The sequence below is a fragment of the Antechinus flavipes genome, chromosome 3, assembly GCF_016432865.1.
Source record: "Antechinus flavipes isolate AdamAnt ecotype Samford, QLD, Australia chromosome 3, AdamAnt_v2, whole genome shotgun sequence".
Taxonomy (NCBI): domain Eukaryota; kingdom Metazoa; phylum Chordata; class Mammalia; order Dasyuromorphia; family Dasyuridae; genus Antechinus; species Antechinus flavipes.
The window spans coordinates 411901034-411924881 of record NC_067400.1 but is presented as its reverse complement, the minus strand read 5'-3'; the positions used below and the strand labels follow the sequence as shown (position 1 = coordinate 411924881).

Sequence of the window (23848 nt, the reverse complement as noted above, 5' to 3'; positions counted from 1 at the left end):
TTTAGAGTTTTCTTGGCAAAGATACTAGAGTGGTGTAATGGGGCTGAGGCTCGGGTTAATGCACTGAGGTCCCAAGCACATGAGGCTAAATAGTAATTGGACCATACTCTATTAATATATAAGCTTGGAGAAAGAATGGCCCCTGCCCACTCTTTGTGCAAGTCCTGATGTGTTGTATAGGAAATGACGATTTTGGTGGGTGGAGGCAGGGGAGTGAAAAAGGAAGGGGAAGGAGAGACTGCACGCTTTGCCATTGCGACGGCTTTTCAGCTCAGGTATCTCTTTGCTAGCTGGCTTCCTGTCGCAGCTGCCCATATTGCTATCACAATCCTTCTTGCCCATATTGCTATGGCAATCTTTTTTCACCTCTTCACTTCAATAAAGATTGAAGATTTTCCCCTTAATCTGAATTCCTGACTCTGGCTGATTTTAAATACGCGGTCATTACAGAATGGTTTACCATTTCCTTCTCCAGCTCATTTTTACAAATGAGGAAACTGAGGCAAACAAGATCAAGTAACTTGCCTAGGGATGAGTCTTCCAGATTTCAAGCCCATTACACTATTCATTGTGCCACCAAAGTCTGCCTAGATGAGGTTACAATCAAGCAAGGAGAGACAGCATGTCCATATTTAGATGTGCAGAATAGATACATGTTAATTTAGGGGAGAAGGCATAAGTAGCTGAAGATATCAATAAAGGTTTCATGAAGAAGTTAAAGGGTTAACTTTATACTTAGATAAAGAGTTATCTAAGTCTTGGAAGAACTTTAATAATGAGTTGTTTTGGACATATTGAAACTGGGATGCCTGTGGAACATCTAGTTTAAAATGTCCAATAGGCAGCTTAGGGTGAGTGACTGGAGCTTATGAAAGAGACCAAGAATAGACTTCTAGATTAGAGAATTGTCAACATAGAAAGGGTAATTAAGTACCTGAGAGGTGATGAAGTCACCAAGCCATGTGTTTGAGAGAAAAGAGTAATTCTATTGAGGTGAAGGATGAAATAATATGAGGCTAGGTTAGACAAGGAGGACACTTACAGATTGTTAACGTTTTGAATTCATCTGAACTTTTGGATCGGAAATCACAATATCATAGATTCAGACTTAAAGATCATCTTAACGCTATTTTAAAAGTTTACAAATGAGGAAACTGAAGTCATAGGAAGGAAGTAGCTTGCAAAAAATGTATACTCATTTACACGGCTTTTTTCATAGTTAAAATACTTTTGTAGACTTTAATACTCAGCCCTTTGGTTTCAATTTTATCTTCCAAGTAAAAGATTTTCACAAAGATGTGAAATAAATATTTTTAGGAGCTAAAGCCACATTTTACCAAGTGAGCTCAAAAATCATTTACTTATCTGATTATATAAATGCTTATTGACCTGATTTATATGCAAAGGGACATTATTTAAGCCAGTGTAAATAAGAAGTGACTTTTGAAAAGGATAGTTTAATAGCTGGCTAGTTGCTTAAAACAATAAGAGAAGTAGAATTACATTGAAATAATTTAGTTGGAAATTCTTCATATCTTTTCCAGTTCTAGTTTCCCTTAGTTAATGTTATTGGCACTTTACTTTAAAACTGGAATGTAATAATAATAATTAAAAAAAAAACACTATTAGCAGAATTAAGAAAAAAAATTTAAGTTAATTGAATAAACCGGTATTTGCTGAATACCCTGTCCATTCTATTTGCCTTGCTAATGGAGCATAAAAGGCAGGGTAAAGTAGTGGATAAGTAGCCCTGCAGTCAGAAAGATGTAGATTTTCTTTGGGGACATATTAGCTCTTTGATCTTGGACAAATCTTTTAACTTCTTAGAGTCCCAAGCTAAAATCATGAGCTCTAGTTGTTGATCCTCATCAGTAGAGAGAATTTCCATATTGGGAGTTCCTTACACTGATGAACTCACAAGTCAAGCCAACAATTATTTTTTGTTAAGGGAACTATTTGTGGCATATTAATAATAATAATAATAATAATAATTTTATAAGCTCCTGCAAATCTTTTCTTCAGATAGATGGTGAAATATTTATGAAATGGTTGTTTTTATAGTGGGCTGTTGTATAACTTGTAACCGAAATTTTGTTCCTTCTTTAAAACAAATTTGTTTTACTCTGATAAAAATTATTTATCTCCTACCTTTTAACAGGAAACTTCCCAATCCCTTTTAATTCTAGTGCCTTCCCTTTGTTAGTTATTTTCTATTTATTTTACTTATAATGCATTTGATATAAATACATATGTGTGTATACACACAGACATATGTTTATTGTCTTCCTAACTTCTTGAGGATAAGGACTCTTTTGCCCTTTTTTATATCCTTCCTGTTTGGCACAGTACTTGGCACACAGAAGGAGCTTAATATAAATGTTGATTGATCTCCATCCTAGCATTTACCTCTCCAGATCTTCCCCTTTTTTAGCTGCCCTGCTGGTATATGTCTAGAGAATATATTGATAGATGTGACTTAATTAATTTCCTGGAAGACACCATTTGTTTCCCTCCTTTTGTTTGTTTGTGATTCTGATATAGATCTATCCTTCTTGTTGCTTCCACTGAGTTGCTTGGGGGCAAGGAGAGGCTAAAGGACTCCAGCTACTATTACTTAGATTACAGATCACAAGTGAAGACTAGAAGCTAGGTCTCCTTGATACCAAGGCTGACTCTTTTCTCCATTTCCTTTGTATACTAACAGAAAAAAAAAAAAAAAAACCGTTGGGGTCCTGGTCATATGAGAAAAGTACTGCTTCAGGTCTCAAGAAAAATATTTCATTGTGACAATTATCCTGCAAGGGAGTTAGCACATGAATTTCCTATTTGCCTGAATTGCCTCTACATGTGTCACTCAGTTTGGGCCTTGCCAGTTTCTACTCTGGAACTAGTTCCCTTAAAAAAAATGTTGGCTTGACTTGGGGTTCACTTGTGAGTGTAAGGGACTCCCAATGTGGAAATTTCCTCGACTGATGAGGATCAGCAACTAGAGCTCATAATTTTAGCCTGGGACTCTAATGCCAGAGGTAGCCATTTCCTACCAGGGTATTATATCCAGGGACAGGGTATTCAATCTCAAAGTGCCTAAGTTCTTCCCTCCAATGCTAAACTTTCCTGGACAGGTGCTTTAACTAACCCCTACCTCATTAGCCAAGTCTCAATGGGGAATATTGCTGAATATATACATTTATGAAATCTAATATCTATCTTAGAACTCCCACCTCATAGTTGGTTCTGCTTTCTCTGTTTACTTTCCATTGAACTCATAGATTTAATAGACTTCATATGCTGTAATCCTATGATTTGTTGTAATATAGTAAAGCCAAAAAGTTAAGTAAACTAAACACTTCTATAGGGAGATTGTTGATGTCAACCCCTCTTTTTATGGCCTCTGGTCAAAACAGGTGCTTCTTTTCCTTTTTCTTAAATTTGAAACAGCTCTTTAAAAAAATGTTTTCATGTAAACAATAAAAAAGTAATACTCAAAGATAAAAGAAACTACCAAAAAGTACATGTAGCATCCCTTTAAATCCCTTTGTGACTTCTGCTCAAACCTTCAGATGAAGATTATCAGAAATTGCTCTGAACCTGTCTTCATGAATGTTCTTTTCCAGTCTAGAGGAACAACCTAAGAGAGATAATAGGACAAATAGACCACACCTATTACTAGACAATGGCAAGATCCCTTTAGGAGAAGCTTGAAAATAATCCGCTTTATCTCCTATTTTCCATTCTGTCCTGGCAAGAGACCATTCAAAGTGATGCAGAAAGGAACTGTGCATTTAATAAGCACTACTATGGTGCCTTGAAATATTTCTTACAATGATTAAATGACTTGCCCAGAATCAAAGAACTACCAAGGATCACAAGTAGTATTTGAATCCAAGACTCTTGATGGAGCCAGCTTTCTTTCCACACTACTATGCTACTTTCCCTCAAAGCATTATCTTAAAACTTTTGTTTGGGCTCCATTTAGGCTTTTAAAATTTACTTCTTTCCTTATTTAAATTTTTTTTTTGGGGAAAGGTAATTCAGGTCTCAAGAAAAATATTTCACTGTGACAATTATCCAGCAAGGGAGTTAGCACATGAATTTCCTATTTGCCTGACAATTTCTACATGTGTCACTCAGTTTGGGCCTTGCCAGTTTCTACTCTGGAACTAGTTCCCTTAAAAAAAATGTTGGCTTGACTTGGGGTTCACTTTTTTTAAAAATTTTTATTTAATAATTACTTTATATTGACAGAATCCATGCCAGGGTAATTTTTTTTTTTTTTTTTTACAACATTATCCTTTGCACTCATTTCTGTTCCAATTTTTTTTCCCCTCCCTCCCTCCACCCCCTCCCCTAGATGGCAAGCAGTCCTTTATATGTTTGATATGTTGCAGTATATCCTAGATACAATATATGTTTGCAGAACCGAACAGTTCTCTTGTTGCACAAGGAGAATTGGATTCAGAAGGTATAAATAACCCGGGAAGAAAAACAAAAATGCAGATAGTTCACATTCGTTTCCCAGTGTTCCTTCTTTGGGTGTAGCTGCTTTTGTCCGTCATTTATCAATTGAAACTCAGTTAGGTCTCTTTGTCAAAGAAATCCACTTCCATCAAAATATGTCCTCATATAATATCGTTGTCGAAGTGTATAATGATCTCTTGGTTCTGCTCATTTCACTTAGCATCAGTTCATGTAAGTCTCGCCAGTCCTCTCTGTATTCATTTGGGGTTCACTTGTGAGTGTAAGGGACTCCCAGTATGGGTTAAGTTACACAAATAGTGTCTAAGGTTGGATTTGAACTCAGATCCTCCTGATTCTAAGACTGGTTCTCCATTCATTGTGCCGTTTAGCTGCCTGTTTTCCTTACTTTAGATCAAAATAATTTAGCCTTTTGATTTAAAGCATCATCAGCTAGGCTGAAAATTGCTTTTTGTAGGAATAAAGGTAAATGACACAGTAATATGCTGACAGATCTTTATCACTTGTTCTGCTATGGTATTTCAGTATAGTGAAAAAGAGCTTGACTTGTAGTAAGAAGGCCTAGGTTTAAATACTGACTCTACCACTTATTTAATTTGTGATCTATAGCAAGGGCCTCGGTTTCTTTATCTGTAAAACGAAAAGTCTGGACTAAATGAATTCCAAGATCTCTTTCAGTTTGAAACTTATAACCCTATTATCCTACTAAAAATTTGAACACTCAGTTATCACAAGGAAGAACTTTAAATGTAACAAAAATATCTAGGAAAGGAGCTACTGTGTGAACAGCATTTAAGCATTTCCTTACTCCTCATTCACCATTTCTTTGCTATGAAAAAGATCTATAAAAATACAATGCTCAGGGTCATTAAAATAGAGTGAAGTTAAATCAGGAGTAGAGAGGGGAAAGAGAAATGTGGCTACCATTAAAGGTACTTTACTAGAGTTTGTTAAGTATAACTTTATGTGACTGAGTTGGAAATAAAAGTATTTGAAAGTCATAGGTGGACTGCAGTTAGTTGGTATCCAGGAGTACCCATTTCAGTGAGACTCACTATATTACAAAATATATTATATGTGTGTATATATTATATTTTGTATATATAATTATCAGTTTATTACTAACTGTAATTAGGTTATATAAAGTTTTTACAGTAGATTTCTCAGTAAGCTAATCTAATGTATTAATTCTATATTAATTTTGGGGAGGGTATCACTGGAAGGAGTACCCACTTCACTAAGACTCATTAATCTGCTATATTACATACTAAATTATGATATATGTATGTATGTATATTATATTTTATGCATTATCAGTTTATTATTGATTTAAATTAGGACATATAAAGTTTTTACAATAGATTTCTCAATAAGCTAATCTAATGTATTAATTCTATATTAATTCTGGGTAGCCAGCTAATGGCATGAATTTTTCGTAGCAGTTTCTTTATCTAGATTTGAAACTTTTGAAAGTATTGACTATTCACAAAAATTTTCCTCTTTAGATTATTATTTGAGATCTGGCCTAGATAAGAAAGATTGAAATGCTACTAGATGAAATATATTCATTTTCTTTTTATCAACTATTACTGGTGATCCATATCCATTTGCAACTAGTTATGGAAAGAATAAGCATCCATCTAATTGATATTTTCCCTATTCTTCATCAGTAAATTGGTTGAGTAACTGTGTGTTCATAGTATTTTACTAAATACTGTGGGAAATTCTGGAGTGAGAATCACCTCTATTTCCTGTAGTCAATTAGGAAAGTTAGAATCATTGAATTTTATGACTGGAGAGGAACTTGGAGATGATCTAATCAAATTTCTTCCTTTGAGAGAGGATCTTAAAATCTAGAAAAGGCAAGTCAAATAAGATGATGCTAATAAACCATGTTGACATTTTATAGATATGATAAACCACAGATGAATTGCATAGCTGCATATTATGATTAAAACAAGTTCATAATGAAAGTGTTCATAATGAAAGACCATTAATTAATTTCACACATGATTTATATTTTTCCTCCTTCTCTCAAAACTGATCCTAAAAAGAGGGATTACTCCTCCCCTACTCATGGTAAATTATTACCAGAACATGAAAATTTACTTGCTGAGTCTAGTTCCTTAGTATGAAATGCAAGACTCAAAATTCTTTTCCCTTTCTGAAATCCAGATACTTTATTTTCCAGAGGTCTTTTGCTGTGACCTATGTAACATGTTGAAGCACATTGTGGCTATTGAAAGAATTTCCTTAACTATTCTCTCAAAAAAAGAGAGACTTAAGGGATAAATGGGATCAAAGTTGGATGGTCTTTGTTCCTGAAAAATTTAAAAGAAACCAACTAGATTCTTTACCTAATTTGGAATTCATGAATTTGTTCTTTTTTTCTTCTCAGTATAGTTGGTTTCCTTGTAATCCTCTTTATTTTATTTCAAAAATTTAAAAACATTCTGATAAGGGGTCCATAGGTTTCAGCAGAGTGCCAGGAGGGTCCATAATTCCCTCCAGAATATTAAGATCTCCCAAGTTAGACAAAGTAAAAAATTGCAGGGATGAATAGGAGACAGATTTGGCATGGAAAGAAAAGTTCTCCCTATTGTTCTGAGAGTAAAAAAGGGAAGACTATGCAGATTAATACAGTTGTTTTGAACATTTTAATTTAACAGGGATAAATGCAAAAGTCCAAAAAACCCACAAAAGTACAGGATGGGCAAGTCATTACAGGAAAATAGATCATAGGAAAAAGATTTAGGATTTTTAGCTGGCCACAAGTTGAATGAGGTGAATGTGATAAGTGGGGCTAAAAAGCTAATGTGATCTTGAGCTACATTAATAGAAATTTAGAGGTCAATATAGGGAAGTTATGATGGTCTTATGTAGTCTTGTTTGGCTAGCTAATATCTGGAATATTTATTTCTGGGTATCAGGTTCCAAAAAAGACAACTTAAAATAAAATATAGTTATATTATATATATGTGTGTGTGTACATATATGTATGTATATATATATGCATAACATATACTGTGTGATAATAGCATAAATATAATAACACATAGTATACATAATATAAAAGGTAATCAGAGTGGGGAGGTGGTAACTAAAAATTATGTCTTAGGGGAAATGGTTAAAGAGTTCAGGAATATTTAATGATTTAGGGGAAATGATAGTACTTTCATCTCATAATTAAAATGCTATCACACAAGAAAGAGAGATGATATATCCTATTTGACTGCTGAGGGCAGAACTAGGATCAGTGCAGAGGAATTATAGAGACAGATTTTTGCCTGCCAGAAGAAAACTTCTTTATAGTTGTAGTTCTTTTCAGGGAATGAGGCTGCCATATATGTTGTGGGCACTCCCTGTCAATGATGGTATTTCAACAGAAGGATGGTTTTTCTTAGGGTGATGTAGAGAGGATTCATAACTGATAACCCTTCAAGTCCCTTCTAACTTCATTCCAATTTCCAATATTAAATCTTATGGCATCCTGTTCAAATATCTTCACATCTGTCCTCCTACTCTTCCTTTGCCTTAGTTCTTATTTCACATTTTTGAGTGTCATCTTTGTTAACTTAGCTATTTTAATATTATATTATTTTCTTTTGTCTTTATTATATTCTTTTTTCTCTATGCTTTCTCCTTTTCCCATTTTTCTCCTTTCTTCTTTCCTTTTTCTTAACTTGAGAATTCTTCCTTCTCCCTAGCCCTTCTTTATTCTCTTCCTTTGCCTTCGTTTTGTCTCTTTCAGTTCTTTTTTTCCTGTCTTCTTTGAATTTGTTCTTCTATTATGGCCTTCAGGGTTCTTCGAATCAACAGAATATCAATAATTTATTCTACTTGGAGTGGGTGGGTAAAAGGTCAGCTAGAATTGAAAGTCTCAGTAATAGAACTTTTTAGATAAATTAAATTCTGTTTTTTCATGAGTGTATAAAGCTACTTAGTGCCTGAGGGAAGGGGGAGCCTGAAAGTTTGGCTTAGAGGATCTTAAATATCTTGACAAATCATTCTTAATTAATAATTAGTATATCCATTACTAGCTCACACTGTGGTCAAAGACCAAAATGAGTCTTTGGCCAGTGTTCCTTTCTTTCAGCTTTTCTTTTCTAATGATAGGAAGAGCTAAAATGTTACTTTAATAAGAAAGATTAATCTTTTCATTCAGAGCTCCTGTGGTAAACATAACATTAGTTTACAATAAGTAGTCTATTATCTTAAATGTGCATTGGTTTGTGTAGGGCTCATAGATATTTTGTAAGTTTTATAGTAGCTGTTTTCATAGGAAGGTCTTAAGAGAAAAAATATTATTTTTGGCCAGTGAAGTCAGTACTATACAGAACCAAATTCAGACTATTCTGAGTGTTTCCTTAGTCTCAAGATCTTGGTTTTGATTGAACACAGGTTGGAAATTTGGGGTACAATATAGAAACATTGTTTTCTGATATGACATAGTGATATCATTCCTCTTATATTGGCCCAAAGTGATAAATAAACTAGGGAGTGCTCACTACTGTGCTTTGTCTATAATATGGGCTTGATGAGGGTTTATTATTGAATTATATTGAATATGGATATAGACTACATGTGGATGATCTAGTTTGTACTGAAAAGTGCTGCAAATAACTAGAAATCAGGATAGAGAAGAGCAAAAGCATTTCCTGATCTCATCTGTTAATGCCTTCCCCTCTGAGATTACTTTCCATCTGCTCTGGATATATCTAGTATCTGTGTAGTTATTGACATGTTGTTTCCCGGATTAGAATATGAGTTTTCCTTACTGTTAGGGACTGTGTTTTTACCTTTCTTTCTCCCCTAAACTCAGATAATTACAGAGTAACTTAGAACTATTAGATGAGTATGTACTTCATAAAAAAAAGTTTCCATAACACAGTTTTAAGTTAAAATTTGCATCATTAACATTGCCTTCTTAAGTCTGGACAATGAACAAACAATAAATCAAGCTCTAATTTGTAATGTTTACATATTTCTAAAGTATTAGCAATTGGCTCCAGGATACAACTGCTTGGATCTTACCGAATTGAATAACTTTAATTTTCAATATTAGTTTTGTATTTATGTTTGCACATCTTTTTCCCTGTTAGTTATTTTCTATTTATTCTGTATCAGCTTGGTTCTACATGTTTTGATTGTCTCCTCCATTAGATTAACCTCCTTAAGGTCAAAGACTTTTGCCTTTTTAATTTTTAATCCCTAACACTTAGCACATTGCCTGGTACACTATAAGACTTACTGGCACATATATATGTATGTTTTACCAAAAAGAATGTAAACCCCTTGAGGACAGGAACTATTTCTTTTTGTATTTATATCCCCAGTTCCTTGCACAATGCCTATTCAATTGGAATTAAAATAAATCGTCCTTCAAAGCTTTTACCAGAACAAAATTCTATGATCTAAAAGTGTGTTGCAGCCTTTAATGTACTTCTTTACTACCTACAAGTCATTTATGTATAATGTAAATGGTTCAAGTGTAAGGATAACTGGATGGCTCAGTAGATAGAGCACCAGTCTTGGAGTTAGTGGGATTTGAATTCAAATCCAGCCTCAGAGATTTACTAACAGTATGGGTCTGGATAAGTCACTTAACCCTGTTGTTACCTCAAAAAAAGAAAAAAAAAAGTTAAAGTGTGTTATAGAGATCTCTTTTGGGTTTTCACAAGTTGAATGCAAGGTAAGAAGCAAAATGCAGATAATTTGTATCTAAGGGTTCCACAAATGCTGATTTATATTATTCCAGGTCTATATCTGTGCTAGTTGAATCAAGTCACAAACATTTGTCAAGTGTTTACTATGCTCCAGATATTGTATTAGACTTTAGGAATGAAAGAAAGGCCAAACAACGGTCTCTTCTAGAGGAGCTCACAGACAAGATATGTACAGGATAAATTGGAGATAACCTCAGAGGGAGATCACTAAGATTGAGGAGGACTGGGAAAGACTTTGTTACAAAGAGTAGATTTTAGCTGAGACTTGAAAAAAATCCGGAGAGTCTAAAAGCTAGAGATAGGAGAGAGAGTTTTAGGTCTGTGGAACATTGGTGACAATCTTGAGTCCAAGGAAGAAAAGTGATAGGATAATAATTAACAGGGTTGGGTGAATCAAGTGAGGATTCTTTGAGGATGGGAATAACATGAGTTTGTAGAAAATAGGAAAGCAATTAGTATATAGGGATAGATGGGATGGTAGAAAATTTGCTGGAAAAGATGAGATGGAATAGAAGCACTTGTGCATGTAGAAAGAAGAAGGGCCACCTTTTCAAGAGAAACAAAGGTGAAAGAAGAGGTAGTAGCAGAAATCACATGAGTGATATGAGAAGAGAAAGAGAAGAGGGAACTCTAGGTAAATGGCTTAATTTTTTTCAATGAATTGTGAGGCAACATTTTTATCTGAGAGAGTTGGAAGGAAGAGGGGCCATGGGAGGTTTAAAGAAGAACTTAAAAGTTCGGAATAATCTCTGTGTTGAATGAGATAGTGAAACACTTGTTATTCCATTGTGTCCAACTTTTCATGATCCCATTTGGACTAGTTTGCCATTTCCTTCTCCAGCTCATTTTGTAGATGAGAATTCCCATATTGTATACATGGCCCCATTTATGGTAATGTGTAATATGTTTAAAGTGGGCACTCCAGCCCAAGCTGGAGGATTGGTTTTTTAATGGAAGAATTGTGAAAACAGCAGGGAAGATAAAATGAATTGAAATTGTGTTTAACATTTCCAGACTAAGGAAATTATAAAACAGAAGGTCAGAAAATAACCTTGTGTGTGAGGTCCTTTGTTCATTTCATTGCCTGTGGGCGGTGTCTACATAAATCATTACTTAGAAAATGATTCTTTAGAATGTTGTACATATTATGGTTTCTTAAAGTTACTCTTTTTACATTCTAGTTACTATGTGTTTAAAGTACACACCTGATTTTCAAATCTAGGAACTTTGTTTCTTTGGGAAAAAAAAATAGCTGTTTTTGATCACCCAGGCTTTTGGAACCTGCCTTTTGTGATTATGTAAATGTTATTGAGCTTTTCATGATGGATGTTTCCCTGATCCCTTGGCTAACCCTCCTTTAACTGTCACATTGCTAGTGTGACCTTCACATCAGGCTGAAGGGAAAAAAAATCTTATGCAGAATCCCAAGACAATTTGGAACTGTTGTCTGGGCAACATAACTCACTTCTAATCAAATACCCAAAGGATTACCCAAATCCCAGGTGTAATATAGCAGCTGAAGTCAGGAACGCTATTCTCAGGGCTGTAGAGAGGGCAAAACATTGTCAAGCTGTTTTGCTGTAATGCTTTAGTGGGTATATACCACAGTGTAGGGATTAATCCTAGAAAACCAAATAATATACAAAAATGTAGACATGGATGTAGGAAGAGAAAAGAACAAGAGTAGCAGGGAGGAACAAGTGTTATAGAAACTGAAAGTGTTTTGTTTTTGTTTTTGTTTTTTAGGAGGTGGGAGAATAGCTATAGGAAAAATGCAGAAGCAAATACATGAGAGAGACATAAGGAACAATAGGATACTAAAAGACAACCAAAATAGAAAGAATGTGAAGTCTTAAGTTTTATAGGGAAGGTACCGGAGATGGAATTCTTATAAAATAAATGGAGGCAATGGAGAGAAAAGGATGATAAGAGGTTTTTGGGAAATATTAGCCAAAAATCAATTCAGAGAAACATAAACTTTAGATAATAACCCACTATTTAATTTCTAACTTCTCTCTCCCTCATAATATAAGATAGCTAAAATATGACTACTTTTTATAGTATTAATTCTCAGTGTAAGACACTTCCATTACCTACACATTTGGGAGGAAGTAGTTTAAACAAAATCATTATCTGATACAGATGATCTTTTGCTTTTTCCTTTTTAAACACAGTTACCACTTTTTTTTAATAACAGTTTGAAAAAATAATGAGCTAGTGTAGGCACAAAGGCATCTTGTGATACTGAGAGCCAAACTGCCCAGTTGAGCATAACTATGTAACAAGTAATGAAATAACTGTCTTCTGGTCAGTGATCCATGTACCTGACTGTCTTTCATCAGTATAAAAGTAGGTATTGGAATCTTAGCAGGCCTATATGTGTATGCCACAACTTAGTAAATCCGAAGTTCTGTCCTCCAAATTCCTAGGAATTCTTCTGGAAATTCCTAAATAAAGGATTCTTAACTGTTTTGTGTATCATGGACTCCCTTGTCAGATTGATGAAGCCTCTGGATCCCTTCTCAAAATAATGATTTTAAATAACTTAAGGAACCAAAATTTCATTTAGAGATTAATGCTACTAAAAAATATAAATTTTCCCCCATCCAAACTTGTGGACTTCCTGAAATCTATCCAAAGACATGCAGTATCTTATGAGCTCCTGCCTTAAATCTACAAATTCAACAATTCCACAGATCTAACAACTAGACTAGAAATATATAACTGATTTTATTCAAATTGATACATTGAGTACCTATCATGGAGCTCCTTGTTATCATATAGTAATTCAGGTTTGATGATGATGTACATGGCCTCAGCATTCTTAAAAATTGAAGTTTCCTCTTTAGGAATCCACCTAAATCCACCTAAAACTTCAAAATACTAAAAATATTTTCTTTATTCAAATTATATCCAACATATTTGTTTCTTGTCTTTTGATAAGACAATTGAGATTGTGACTTGCCCAGAGACACACAGTTAATGAATATTAGGTATCTGAGGCTGGATTTGAATTCAAGTTCTTCCAACTCCTGAACTGGTATTCTATTCAGTGCACTGTCTAGCTGTCCTTGGATGTAATTTTACTTGTTATAGTGATCTTGCTGAATACTCTTGAGAAGATGATGCTTTAGTCATCTAAACCATCCACATCTATAGTACTACAATTATAATATTTCTGTGATGGTTGTTTTACTTGGATTTATAAAATTCTTAATGTCTATCAGGTTGGAACTGTTTCTTAGAACTATTTCATTTGACTTTGAAGAACAGAATTCCTTAATCTTTTTTCATGCCATGGATCCCTTTGGGAATGTGATCTAAAATCTAAGGACCTCTTCTCACAATAACATAATATACTTAGGATTGCACAGGAAATCAATTCTCTTAAAATATAATTATAACATTATTTTCCCTTTGTGTCTCTCTCCTTGTCACTGCCTTTCTCTCCCCATACATATCTATATAAATAAAACTTTTCTATCTCTATATATTATCAGAAGAATATATATTTTTAAAGACATTTATGCACTCATTCATGCATGTGCATGGAGTGCATGTGTGTGAAATACCATGTAGGATGAACAAAATATCCCAAAAGACTTGGTGCAATTCGAAGGTTTTTGGTGGGTTTTTTGTTATAATTAAATTTTTTTTTCAATAGTATTTTATTTCTTCAAATATATGTAAAGATACTTTTCAGTATTAATTTTTGTAAGACTTTGTGTTTCAAATTTTTCTCCCTTGCTCTTTTACTTCCCCCTTCCCCAAGATAGCAAACAATCTGATATAGATTAAATATGTACAATTCTTTCAAATATATTTCCTTAATATAATTTTTAAAGCAGCACCAAGACTTTTAGGATACTCTATACACATGTATATGTTATGTATACATACATGTAGATATAGAAATGCATATATTATCTTGTATGGTTATATATACAGCCAAATATATGCATGTATTGTTATACACACAGCAAGTACATATACATGTAGTAATATGCAATATATATACACTCCTGCAAGTAGCTAATGCAATATAAATCTCTCTCTCTCTCTATGTGTGTGTGTGTGTGTGTATACATGTGTACAGATATGCATTTATACATAGATAGAAAACCAAGTCTACTTGCATAATAGGAATCAATGTGATCTGTAAGTACTCTTGCCAACATACTTACAGAGAGTAAAACAGTAATTGTTTTCTAATTGAGGTTTTTCTTCTTTTCTTCCTTAGTTTAATTTATACAGATATTCTACTTGATGTTAATTATATAGTCTTGAAAACATAATGTGTACCCATTATTGTTACAGGAGAAAGATGGAAATGATATTTAATAGTACTATAATTTTAGCTGTTATGTATGAAGTCAGTATTTTTTTTTTTTATCAGTTTCTTTAGTACCTTTCAGTATAATTCACTGATACTCAAATGTGCAGACTATACTTCTATATGTAAATTTAGTCCTTGCTTCTATTGAAAAATGCTCTTTTTAGGTTAATGACTTCAGAAGAATTTTATTTTTAACCTTTTCACATTAAGATAAGCCAGCAGAAGTAGATGCTGTCAAGCCTTATAACCCTCATCCTATGGTTCTCAGCATTTTTTTCTTATCAAGTTTGATTGGATGGATGACAGTGGTGAGCATACCAAACAGAGTTTAGTATTTTAATAAAATAAAAATAACAAATTTAGATTAGATTGTAAACTTGAATGCAGGCAATATCTTTTGCTTCTTTTATATTCCTGTCACTTAGCACTGTCTGGCATATGAAGTCTCTGGTTCAAAGGGTCATTGAGCATTTTAGTCATTTTATTTATATAACTCCAAATTGTTTTTCAAAATGATTATGTCATTTTACAGTTCCATCAGAGATATATTATTGTGCCTCCAGCATTGATTCTTGCCATTTTTGCCAGTTTACTGGGTTTGAGATAAAACCTCAAGTATGTTTTGATTTACATTTGTTTTATATTATTTGGAGAATTCTTTCACATAATTGTGAATATTTTTCACTTTTCCTGTGAAATTTATCATTTGAAATGTGTTGCAGTCTGTTCATCCCAGAATCAATCAATCAATCAACAAACATAGATTAGTGCTAGGTTTGGAACATAGTAAGTATTTTAAAAAACCACTTGTTGATTTATGGCCCTTTGAGTGATCCTCAATTTCAGTTTTTCAGTGACTGTAGTATTTCATTAATCAATAATTAGTATCAACAGAGGAATATTGGTTGCTTTTTTTTAAAGACAGGTCTTTAGGGGAAAAGCTTAACATCATTAAAATTAAAATAAGTACAAATTCTTAAAGGTAGTCTTGTTCACTCTTTTCCACTTATTTTATTCTATACCCCGATCATTATCCCTTTGCAGTCTGTCCCAAATATATAGATATATGTGTTTCTATATCTATGTTTATATATATTCTATAATAGCCTATCTTTATTATGTAACAATTCAAAGATTTTGATAAGTCACTGTGCATGATCTATTGACCTGATTGTTTACCCTCCCTGGGCCTCACATTTATATAGTGAGAAGATTGGGCTAAATAATCTAAACTAGCTTTTTTTAGTTATCTGGTAGAGATAACAATTCCACTTTAATCATTCTTTTCCAATCCTGTGACTCCCCTATGCACATATTAAACTCATAAAATAACTCAAAAGAAAAAAAAACTTTCTCTAATTATTTGTTTCAAAAGAAGTATAAATGGGGAAGTCATATTGTCATGGATTGGGCCAGACTCAAGCCAGTCTCTTTGTAGTTTAATTAGAAAATTGTAATGAAATTAATGTTCATATGCCATTAAACTGTTAGCCAAAGGAGATTTTCTTAGCTGGAGCAAGGGAAAGGGCTTCAGAGTAGGGAAGGAATATTCCTCATGGATAAAGCACTGAATTGGATTGGGCACCACTTCTATTTTAATTTGTGCTTCTGGGCTGTGCTCATCAGATGGAGGGAGGAGCCCCAGCACCTCTTGTCTAGCATTTAGTAAATGATCACTAAATATACTGACTGATTGATTATGCAGCTGTCCAAACCCTAATCTCCTGAGCCAGTTAACTTCAAGGATAATTCTAATACTTTTAAAGGGAAGTAGGAAGGGAGGAGCCTTTAGGACTGTGTCTTCACACCTACCCCCCAAAGGTGTTTGCTATGTTTGGAGAATAGTTCCATTTACCAGCCAAAGTCAAAGAGGGATTTCCTTTTGAGAAGGAGGTCTTTCTGATATTACTAATTGCAGTTGTGGTGAGTAGTTCAATTTTACAATATATTATCATTTTTCAAATAGACAAATATTTTTATTTCTTGTTTTCTTTCTCTATGCCTTCTAAAATTGTGTACTTCACTATCATGAGCATAAATATTTCAATACACAATAGTAAAAGGAGATTGTGTAAGAAACTGAAGATTTCTATTATATACTATTTCTTTTGAAGAAAAATACAGAAAGAAAAATCATTGTAAAATGCTTACATGTGCCTAGCATGTATTTGGTGCCTAGTAAATGCTTATTGACTAACTAAACATAAGCAGTTTCAGTTTCCTTATTTGTAAAATTAAGAAATTTGATTAGATGATCTCTTCCTACAGTGAATTTTATAAACAACCCAAATTGCAAACTTCTTGAGGCTGCCTTAGGTATTAAAGAGGCTTGTGAACTACTGGAAATGACATGGAAATTCTGGACTACAAGTATAGGAAATGTTAGCGTTGGGGTTACATGTGGGATAAAGTATTTTTTTTTGGCTTTTCCATTATGGCATAGTGGATTAAAATCCTAGCTCTGTAATATTATTATCAATATGAATTTGGTAAAGACACACACCCCTTCTGGTCTTAGTTTCCTCATTTGTAAAATGAGTTCCCTTACTTTAGAAGACTTTTGAATTCCCCACTATGATGTTGGAATATTTCATGCACTTTAACTTAGATAATAGCATTGTGGAAAAAGCAGGAATACTGTGAAGGAGTTCCCTGGCATTTTGAACACTTAGGGCAAAGAGTAGGGATGGAACTAATCGCTTGCCTGATTTGAGAAAGTTAGAGAAAGATTTCCATACTCTCTCCTCCTTGTTTCTGCTTCCATTTAAATGAAAAAAAATTTTTTCTTGACACTTTTCATAAATTTTATTTTACTTTTTTGTCAGTATAATTTTATTTTTTCAAATACATATAAAGATAGTTTTCAACATTCATTTTTGTAAAATTTTGTATTCCAAATTTTTTTCTCCCTCCTTTCTTTACCTTCCCAAGATAGCAAGCAATATGATGTAGGTTAAACATGTACAACCCTTTTAAATATATTTCCATATTTGTCATGATGTGTAAGAAAATGAAGATCAAAAAGGAAAAAGCCATGAGAAAGAAAAAGCAAACAAACAAACAAGGTAAAAATACTATGCTTTGATCCACTTTCAATCTGTCTCTGGATGTGAATGGCATTTTCTATCTCAAATCTATTGGAATTGCCTTGGATCACTGGCAAGAAGAGCCATCTTCTTATCATCATATAATCTTAGTATTACTACGTACATAATGTTGTGATTCTACTCATTTCAGAGCATCAGTTCATTGTAAGTCTTTCCAGGCTTTTCTGAAATCAGTCTGCTTGTCATTCCTTATAGAACAATACTATTCCATCACTCTCCATATACACTAATTTACCTAGCCATTCCCTAAAAGAAGGACATCTACTCAATTTCCAGTTTCCAGATGCTATAAACAGTTTTTGCACTTGTGGGTCCTTTTCCTTCTTTTACCTTCTCTTTAGAATACAGACCCAGAAGTGAGACTTTTGGATCAAAGGATATGCACAATTTTTATAGTCCTTTCCTTACATCCCTTTTAGCTCCCTTTTTTGGTGTTTTTCATTGGAAAGTAAGCTCCTTGCGAGCAGGGGTTGTCTTTTTATATTTTTAACTTGTATTTGTATATCCAGCTTTTAGCTTAGCTCCTGAAATATGACAGATACTTATTTATGTTTGTTATCTGCCTCTCTTTTGGGGAAAGCAATGATGAGAAAGGACTATTTTCTTCTGTGTCCAAAAGATTTGTTGGAAAAGAGCTGTTTATGTTGTTCTTTCAGTTAGCTTTTCCTTTGACAATTCTCTTGCTATTTCCAACCTGGCTTACCTTCAACAAGTCATAGAAATATGAAGCTAATTGGAAAGTTAGTTTTGGTCTAGAGGTACTAAGTAGTTAATAGTAGTAGATTCTAAAAGCTTTTCCAAGTTGCTTTTCTTTGTTTCTTTTAAATATAGTTTTATTTTAAAAATATTTTCCAATTACATGGAAATAAATTTTAGCAATCGTTTTAAAAAAATACCTTATTCTCAAAATATATGCAGTTTTTAACATTTACCCTTGCAAAACCTTGTGTTTCAAATTTTTCTTCCTCCCTTCCCTGTCTCCTCCCCCAAATAGCAAACAATCCAATATATTTAACAATATTAAAATTTAAAAATTTTTTTTTAAAAATTTCGATTCTAATATTCTCCCTCCATTTAGGCCCTCTCCCTCTTTGAAAAGGCAGGTCATTTGACAGTGATTATACATTTAAAGTTATACAAAACATTTTTATGACTCTCTAGACCTCTTTCATCATATATAAAAGGATATGTTTGAACTCAATAAGCTGTATTGTCTTTTTGACCCCTTAATTTGTGGTTCTCTATCCTGGAGAAAATAGAATATGGTGCCTGTAAATTGTCCTTTTGTATACTTACTCCACCTTAGGTTTGGTGAAATAAGTAAACAAATCTCTCTAAAGTTTGTGCGGGTCTGTCTTTAGAAATAGGTGTGGTGTGATTCCTGAAATTCCTTTTCAAAGCTTTTCTTTCTTCAATTCTAGTAGGTTTAAAAATGCAAATACTCTTTGAAAGTATCCACATTCATTTTTACCCAACTAATTGATAAGGAGAGTGGATAAGAAGAGACTTTGATTGTTCTTAAATTCCTTGAGGCCAAGTGAAAAGTTAGTTTTGGTTTAGCGATACTGAGTAGTTACTCAAGATTCTAAAAGTTTTTCCAAGTTGTTTTTCTTTATTTCTTTTAAATATATTTTTATTTATTTTGTTAAATATTTCCCAATGACTTGTAAATAAATTTTAATGACAATTTTTTGAAAATTTCAAGTTCTAAATGCTCTCCCTCTATTTAGCCCCTTCCTCTCTGAGAAAGCAATTTGGTAATGATTATACATTGAAGTCGTACATAAAGTTTTTACAAAGTGTGCTTTAATCTGCATCCAGAGTTCATCAGTTCTTTTTCTGGAGGTAATATAGTATTTTTCATCATGGGTCTTTTAAAATTGTTTTGAATCATTGTTTTTGATCATTGTAGTTTAGTCTTTCACAGTTGATCATCTTTACAATATTGCTATTATAGCTCTTAAACTATGATCCAGAGTGGGTATAGGCAATTGGTTCTGTACCCAGTGCTTGCAAAGGGGTCTCCTGTAATCTTTTTCTGACCAAAATAAGAAGCAGTTGCTGCTTCTGTCACCACCACTTGGCTCCAGCACTGGCCTTTCATACGAAGGTTCAGCCTCCACCTCCTTGTCATAAATGTCTTTTTCCAACTACCGAAGTTGTGTTAGGCTGGAAGAATGTGTTACTCTGACTTTTTTTCTTGGCTCTGCCACTCCAGAATTCAATTTGGGGACATTAAATTAAAATTGTTTGGAGGGGAATGTTGGGAGAGCTTTCTCTACTTGACCCTATTATTGTTTTTCTTTAGAGTGCTATTATTGTATAAGTGATTCTCTTGCCAATAAGTCTTTTTAATTTACAAAGAATTCAATTAAATTCAATAAAACCTGGGCCCTAGAGATACTGAAACATAAAGGCAACAGTCCCTGCCTTCAAAGAGTTTACATTCTGCTGGGATGATGAGATTACAGAATGGTAATCTTCCAGCCCAACTTTCTCATTTTGGGAGTGAAGAATCAGGTAGGGAGACAGTTGTTTTGTTGTTGTTTGTTTGTTTTTGTTTTTGTTTTTGAATGATTTAGAATTTCTAATCTGCCCTACTCAGCTAGCTAGGTGGCTCCACAGTGGATAGAGAAATCAGGCCAGGAATCGGGGCAACTTAAAATTCAACTTTGATCTCAAAATACTTATCAGCTGAATGATCCTGGGCAAGTCATTTAACCTCTGTTTGCCTCAATTTCCTTATCCGGAAAGTGGGGATTATAATATCATCCATCCCCTCAGGATTGTTGTGAGGATTAAATGAGATGATAATTGTAAAGTCTTTAGCACAATGCCTAGCATAGAGTGAGCACTGTATAGATGTTAGCTACTTTATTCATTTATTTAGTTTCTTGCTTATATTTGGTAACTTTTGCTACTTAAAAATAAAGAGGAAGATGGGAGTCTCCTTGGTAAATGGGAAGATTTGGGGTCTTATTTGGCCATAGAGTCAGGTGCACTATATTGGACTTAGAAACCTGTTTTCTAGTCTCAGCTTTATTACTCATTAGCCACATGCCCTTCAAATATTTCTCTTCTGCAAAATAAAGAGGTTAGACTAGATAATGACAAATGTCCATTCCACTTCTAATTTTCTCTGACAGTCTATGGCTTAGTCATGGTCACAGAAGAAGTGACCAAGCTGAAACTTGAGCTTTTCACTCCAAAGTCAGAGCCTTGCACTATGCCTGCCTACATATCCAAACAGTCATCCAAATCTCACCATATGTCAAGCTACTACTTCCTTTGTCTTTATTTTCAAGTAGAAAAATTGACTGGGTGAAAAGGAAATAATGTAATTGTATAGTCATGACCTAGAAAACAAAGGATAAGTTACAGCCTATGATGTTCTCCTTCGTCAGGAATGAACTCCATGCTGTCCCATCTCATTTCTTCCTATTGAAATCTCCACTTTAATTATTCAAAGTGCAATTCTCCTGCAGAAAGCCTCCCGTATTCCCCTCTGCCATAAGTGATCCCTTTCTCCTCATATCCCTTATACCTTTATAGGGGATTTCTCCTAGGCATTGTCTAATCTTTATTATATTTGTATTTCTGCTAGCTTCCTACTATATAATTTCAACTATATATTTTTGTGAGCTAACATTTACTTAAGCACATAGCATTCTTTGTCACATAGTGGGTGAATGGGCCACACATGTGTGCCAACTCTTCCATGCGTAAGGAAAGTAGCACTTAGCCAAATTAATACTATATATTTATATATATGAGAGATATACATACAGGAAAATATATATTAGGCAATAGAAAGTGAAATGAACTATCACTTTGGGAGTAAGGTAACTTAATTCAACCAAGAGAGTTTCCTGGATCTCCTCCAAATGGAAATTTCCCACAATTTCTAGAGTATTGACCTGGGAATAGGGACATGATAGACTTCCACTTCCTCTCATGTCTTTTCAGAAATTTTTCGTTCAGCAACCTGTAGCTTCTTCATCTCTCTCAAAGCTGAAAGTGAGGAGCACCAGAAGCAACTCAGTCTCATGAAGAAAAACCAAAACTTGATGAATTTTTTTCAAGGGGAACTTGAAAGGGTCTTCCAAAAGTTTGAGCTCTGTCCTGCCCCTCACACAGGGTAGGGCAAAATATTCATGTCCACCAATATGGAGAAAGTCCCATCTCCATGGACTTTGGGACCGGGGTTATACAAACTAATCTTTACTTCAGAACTACCAGAAGCATGGCTCTAACACACAATAGCACCTTCTTAGTGTTCAGGTCCAGTGCTGGGGTGAACAGCACATCTCAAGCCATTGAACAGTTAACATAAAGCTATTTCCTTTGCTCTGATATAGCAAAGATAGGTAACAAAAAGGTAGAGTGACACTTAGCTTTTCCAGATGAAAAGCTTTCCCCACAACCCCCATCTTCATATGGAAACTCATCTGGTCAGCCCGTCAGGTTAACATTATTCTCATGACACTATCACTCACTGTCTGACTCAGTTTCCTCAACTGCAAAGTGGAGATAAACAATAAACACGGACTCACAGAATTGTTGCAAGGAACAAATAAGATATTTGTGAAGCATTAAAGTGTAATATGTTAAGCACAGTAACTGGTACCATAGTAGGTGATTAAAAAATGCTTGTTTTTTCTTCCCCATCTCTACCTTTCTTTTCCAATGGGTTTCAAAATCCATAAAGTCTGAATGGCCCAGATGACACATATCCAGGACTTTTTTCTTGATCACCAAGAAACATTGCCTGGCCAATCTCCTTGGCCAATGAGGTTCAGAGCCATCTTTGTCTTTTAGGCTAAGCGTCTCCATGTTGTTGGTAGGAGGAAAGAAGTTATACCAGGGAAATGCTGATCTTATTATTAAAAAGTACCATGCTTTCTTCCCCTGATGGGGTTCTTGTAGATCTCCTTTTTCTCTCAATTTTTCTAGAAAAGTTGGCCAACTAAAAGATCAATTCACAAAATTTTTACAAGTTCACAACAAATTTATGCTATATTGGATTTTGGCTTGAGTCCAGTTGGCCTGGGGGCAAGTCATTACTTCTGGGAGTCCCAGGCTTCTAACAATCTAAGTTATAGAGAAAATGTTGTTTTTCATTGGTAGACTAGGAAATTCTTTAGCAGGGGCCCTCTGCATTGATGAAATTATGGCTTGGTTTAAAAAAAAAATCATTATATAGCCCCGTTCATTTTAATTTCATGGGACATTACCCAGAATACCATGGAATTTCAGTTTTATAGTAAAGACACTGATTGCCATTATTCCAGATATCCATTGGAAATATTCCAAAGACAACCTAGAAGAGTTCCCGGGTCTTGTGATTGTATTTATCTGCTCAGCATCTATACCTATTGATGACCTCATTTCAGATAATAAAATTCTTATCATTTCTTCTTTTAAAAGGTGGAAGGACTGTCTATCAATCCCAATCAGTTGACTGACTTGCATCAATGTATCAGTTTTAAGGATCCATTAAGGTAAGTTGAGCTGAAACTTAGATCCTTCCAGAAATATTTTGGATATATGTGGACTAAGAGTATATATTCTGAATCATACAGTTAGAAATTATATCCAGAGGTCAGCTAGATCTAGAATCCTATTCAGTGTTCTCCTAATAGGTTGATCTTTAGGGTATGCTTAAAGCCTTCTAGTAAGGGGAAACACTTCTTTTCACACAGCCCATTACACTTTTGCACAATAATGGTATAGGTCCAAAATCCTACTGATGTCAATGTTAGGGATATTAAATCTAAGTAGCTATTTGGATAACACATTTATTAATTATTATTATTATAATGCACTGGGTACTGTGCTAAGCATTAGGAATACAGATATGAGTGAATAAAATAGCTCTTCACCCTCAAGAAGCTTACATTCCAAGAGGGAAAGACAGATAGTAAATCAGGGAGCTGGAAGTGAAGAGGGAAGTATATACATATACTCATGTGGAAATGTCTGGGCATCTTAAAAATAAATCATGTTTATGGCACTTTTAGATTTTACAAAACTCTGTCTTTATAATAACTGTCAGGTGGATATTGCAAATATTATTTTCTCCACATTGCAGATGAAGAAATTTAGGCTCAATTAAATTCAGTGACTTGCCTGGGCTTCACTAACCCACTATATTTGAACCCAAAGTCCCTGACATTGAGTGTGTTGTTCTTTCTGTTGATTAT

The 23848-nt window shown here is 34.1% G+C and overlaps 1 protein-coding gene across 5 annotated transcripts in view; it reads left to right on the top strand.

Annotated features, from left to right (window-relative positions):
- Positions 1 to 23848, top strand: part of OSBPL6 (oxysterol binding protein like 6) — a 250526-nt gene that overhangs the window by 37234 nt on the left and 189444 nt on the right. For all 5 annotated transcript variants that reach the window (XM_051986135.1, XM_051986134.1, XM_051986133.1 and 2 more), the window contains exon 2: positions 23073 to 23146. The gene's annotated coding sequence lies outside the window, so the exon portion shown is untranslated. The remainder of the gene's footprint in view (positions 1 to 23072; positions 23147 to 23848) is intronic.